At 31.8% G+C, this 4,989-nt stretch overlaps 1 non-coding gene across 1 annotated transcript; it reads right to left on the minus strand.

The window, feature by feature from the left end:
* Positions 1-370: 370 nt before the first annotated feature.
* Positions 371-531, minus strand: LOC126016786 (U1 spliceosomal RNA). Its single transcript, XR_007498504.1, has one exon. It is a non-coding gene; the product is annotated as a U1 spliceosomal RNA (small nuclear RNA).
* Between the last annotated feature and the right edge of the window lie 4,458 nt (positions 532-4,989).

Consider the following 4,989-nt stretch of genomic DNA (forward strand, 5'->3'; position numbering starts at 1 on the left):
TTCATTCTAGGTTAGTGCGTGCAAGGCAGATGCCCTACTGTTTGTGCCACAGCTATGGCCCTTAGATAGTTTTCTTAAACTTTGTCCATATATCTATTGCAGAGATATATTATTTGTTGTTAGTATAGATTCTAAGGAGCAAGTAGGATTCCTGAGTATTGTGATTTACTCTAGCAAGCTATTGAACTAAATGTTTGATGGAGTGGTAAATCTGGCAACATTGGCCTGTAATCTATCAGTTACACAAGTAACAGACTGGATTTGTGACTCTCAAAAATGGAAGGGAGTCCCAAAACATAAAAACATAATTTGAGAAATCAAATATTCTTTGTGATTAGGAACTGTCAGAATAAAAGTGAAATCTTTTTTTAAGAGAAGAGTACAAATGCAGTCCCCCACTACCACAAATTATGCAGTCCAGTTTCCAACATTTGAGGAAATTTTAGGGGTGCACATCCAGGGTACAATGGATAAGCCTCACCCTGGATAATCACTTTTGCGATCATGGTATCTCTCCTGACAGGTAAATATAAAAGTTAAATCTTAAATATCCTAGTTGTGTTCAATAATTGATTGCTGATGTGAAGACATCTTTCATTAATTTACGATTGGACTATAGATATCAACTATATATATACACATTGGACCATAGATATCATAGCTTTCTACCAATAGGACAAGCAAATAGTGAACCAACATTTTGTTCAGAAGGTAACTCTAATAAGAGAATATTGTGAGTGATGTATTAGGGATGACAGTAAAACAATAAATGCCCTTGAATTGATATGCAAGTTTCTCTAAATAAGTGATGCTATTAGTTCAACCAAAAAGAAAAATTATTCATTATTTAGAAAAAATAGACAGTGAGCTTTCTTCTAGAAGTTTTCAATCTATGCTTATTTGTCTTTTTCGCATAAAATTTAAAGTCTGCTAGTCCACAGATCTGCATTTGCTAATAATTGTGACACAAAGGGAAAATTATAAGAGACAGAGAGCAGAAATATTGATCATAAAGTTAATACAAGCAATTTTAAATATATAATCTTAGTTTAAATTATTTTTAGATATTTGGGGATAGGGAGTAATATAATGGGCAAGGAGTTGCCTTGTACTTGGCTAGACTAGCTTTATTCCTAGCACCCCATTTGGTGCCTTGAGTACCAGTTGAGTGATTCCTAATTGGGAATCAAGTCTCTGGGGAGGTAGGAGGAAGTTCTGAATACTGTCAGGTGTGGCCCATGAAACAAAACAAAAGTTTATAAAATAAAAGACAACTATACATATTTTATTCTCTAAACATCAATGTCAGAAACAGGAGTCTGATCTTACATGTTCATATTACTTAGTGTCTTTTCTCTTAATATATTTTGACATTATTAGTCATATATATATATTATATATATATATATAAACTGAGATCTATTTTTATTACTTTAACTCTCTAAGAATTCACTTTTGATTTTATTTCATTTTTAGGCTAAGTTCAGTGTCACAAAAAAAGTGAAGGATAAAACTCCTTACAGGTAATAAAGCTTTATGTATTTTGACCAGAAGCTAATTTTGCAGTCTCATAGATTCTTTTTCGTTGTATTTTGTAGTTAAACTAATTCAAGTTTATTATTTTCTGAAATAAAGCAGAATGCCCAAAGAGAGGAATTTGTAAAAGTACATTAAAATACATATATTCTTGTAAGTCTAAGTAAAAGTATATTAAAAATGCATATATTCCTTATGCATTAGTAGGTTTTCAGACAGAGATTAGATGACTTTTAGAAAGGGAATAGATTCAAAGGAAAGTTAATGTATCTACTTATATGTTTGAAAAAAATATATGGGATTTATACCCAAGACAGATTATGCAGTCTTTCATGCATCTGATCTATATTTTATTCCTGGAACCATATGTAGCCCCCTGATCATTGCCAGAAGTGATACCTCAGCACAAAGTCAGTAATATGCCCTGACCAAAGCTGGTTGTGGCCCAAAACCTTTCACTTAACGCACACATAACCATGGGAACTTGCACATAAACACACACAGGAGTTCAAAGCTTTTAATAATATTATTATTATTATTAAATTCATCATTACTGTTTTGTTGTATTTATTACTGTTATCATTATCTTTATTATATTATTATTATTATTATTATTACACTCCTTGGCTGTGTTTAGAACTTCCTACTGGCTCTGAGGAAAGATCACAGATTATTCCAGACAGTGCCTGTGGTCCATAGATGTTGCCAGGATCAAACCTGGGTAAGATTTATGTCCTTGCTCGTCTGAACACATAAACTACACACATGAGTAGCAGTAAGAGTGACATCAAGGGAAACAGATTTTTAGAAATAAAAGACAGAATTGCAATGAGTTGAATGATTGAATTATCAGAATTTTTAAACTCAGAAAGAAAGATTTATTTCATGCAAAAAAAATCAAGGAAAAAAATTACCTATTAGAGAGTCATTAAGAAAATATGCTTGTATAATTCTACAGTAATAAATGAACCAAATATTATAAATATCTGTATAATGTTAAATTTTAATGTTAAATTCAAGGTAGAGTTCATACTTCTGTAAAAAAATTTTAAATAATTTTTATTGTTATCAAAAGTGAATAACAAATCTTTCATAGTAATATTTAAGGTACATAATGACAATGAATCAGAGCCATTCCCACTACCAGGGTTGTCCTCCCTATATCCTTTTTCCCAGTATGTGTCCCCTATCTTCCTCCTTAGACTTCCCATGTGCTAGTGTAACTGTTCTCCTTTGTGTATAGCTTGTTGTAGGTAGGGAATTGATTCTGTTGTTGTTGACTTTGAGTTTGGGTTTAAGTCTGATCATATTTTTATTTCTGTTCAATGATTGTATGGCTGTTTGGTCCTGTTACCATTCATTTTTAATTTCCTCCTCAATTCATGAGGCAGAACAAGATGACTCAAGTTGTGTGGTTCTGCTGGAAGACAGAAAAGAAGAGGAGAAGGAGGGAGAGGAGGAGCAGGGGGAGAGGGAAGGAGGAGGAAAAGGAGGAAGAAAAATTACATAACAACAACAACAACAAAACCAACAAACAGCAGTGTAAAAAAAAAATAAGACAGTAACTACCAAAAAAGAAAAAGCAAAGAACCCATCAGCAGCAACAACAAAATCACCAAATAATAACTACAAGAGTGAAAAAGAAAGAAAAGAAAAAAATAAAGAAAAAGAAAAAAGAATAAAAAGAGAAAAAGAAAAAACAAAAAAACAAAGGAAGGAGTGCTGGTGTGGCAAGGTTTTGTGCTTTCTTTTTTATTTTTTTATTTATTTTTTTTTTTTGTTTAGTCACAGTAAGTATTGGGGAAATAAGAAAAGGAATTCTATTCTTTGGCCTAAGAGATTCAGGATTTCTCCACCCTTGAAGCATACTGCCATAGAAATGACTACTGGCTCCATACATGCTCATTGCCACACCCCAAGGTCTTTTTATGGTGCCAGGAAACTTTCTGTTCAGCTGTGGATGATAAAATCAATCCTCTGTAGCTAGAGATCTTGGTATTTACACAAGTCATACGACCTATATTTCCTTTGTATGTTTAATATCTCTTTAATAATGCCTCTTAGGGTGTTTATTCCCAAACATAAACATAGCCTCCTCCATCACTTTTGTAGAAATTTTAAACTTTTATATAAACTCAGAGGTTTATCTACAGTTTTTATCAACTGCTCTTATTTAAAATTTGACATTTAATTTTCATCTCTCACTAGTATAAAAACACTTGAAAAAAGAACTATAAATATGCACATATTTGCTACATATTACAGATCATATAATTTTTGAGTCATGATTCCAAACCATGCTCTATGCACAGGATCACTGCTGGCAGTACTCAGGAGATCATATGTAGTGTTAGTTAGAGCCCAGATTAGTAGAGTTTAAGGAAAATTCCTTCCAACTGTACTATCTCTCCAGCCCAGAACTACTTTTAATTTTTATCTCTGAGCATGCCACATAATATACAGCATGTAGCTTTTTTTAACATATATTCTTCAAAATACTGACATTTTCAGTCTAGTAATATTTTACCTTTAAAAATTTTAAGATTACAAAAGTTATATCAAGTCTCTGCTAATTGCTTTCTTGTAGCAATGAATAAGTGGAGATACTCACAAAATGATTTCCTCAAAATTTTTGCATATAAATTGTCAACAATATTTGAATCTGTAATAGTCTAGTGATTCTTCACACACTGATATATATATGTATATATATATATACACACATATTAACACATTCTGGTAATATTTCTTTAGCTAAACATTGTTTTGTTATCCCTGTACAGAAGTACTATTAAAATCAAACTAATGAGGGGTCAAAGAGATAGCTTAGCGTTAGAGCGTTTGCCTTGCATGCAGCTGACCTAGGACAGACCTCAGTTGAATCCCCCCAGCATATCCCATATGGTCCCCTGAACCAGAAGCTATTTCTGAACGCATAGCCATGAGTAAAATCTGAACATAACCGGATGTGGCCCCCCAAACAAAAACAAACAAAAAATTAACGATATTAAAACTTTGCATAATACATAAAATTTAAAAAGAAATTTTAATTAAGGACTTTATGACAGTGATTATGCATCATGGTCAAAAAATTATGACCATCAGAATATATGAAAATAGTCTTTACTATTTTGCACCCCGTTTTTATTTCTTTATGTTTTCTTCATTAAATAGATAAGTGTTTCCTAAATTTATTTTTTTTGTTTATTTTGTTTGTTTTGGGGCCACAACCATTGATGCTCAGGGGTTACTCCTAAACTTAATTAAACTTCTTTTAATAAAATTTTCTTCAAATATTTATCAAGTGCATTAATAATATGGGAGAAAATATTTACTTGTCATGCTTGGAGTTCATCCTTAAAATTTTAAACTTAAAGGAATTACAGTTTTAGTATTAAATAATTAGTTACCACCTCATATTTGATTCAGTTGGGGAAATTGGATATCATTAAT

Source organism: Suncus etruscus, chromosome 8, assembly GCF_024139225.1.
Source record: "Suncus etruscus isolate mSunEtr1 chromosome 8, mSunEtr1.pri.cur, whole genome shotgun sequence".
NCBI lineage: Eukaryota > Metazoa > Chordata > Mammalia > Eulipotyphla > Soricidae > Suncus > Suncus etruscus.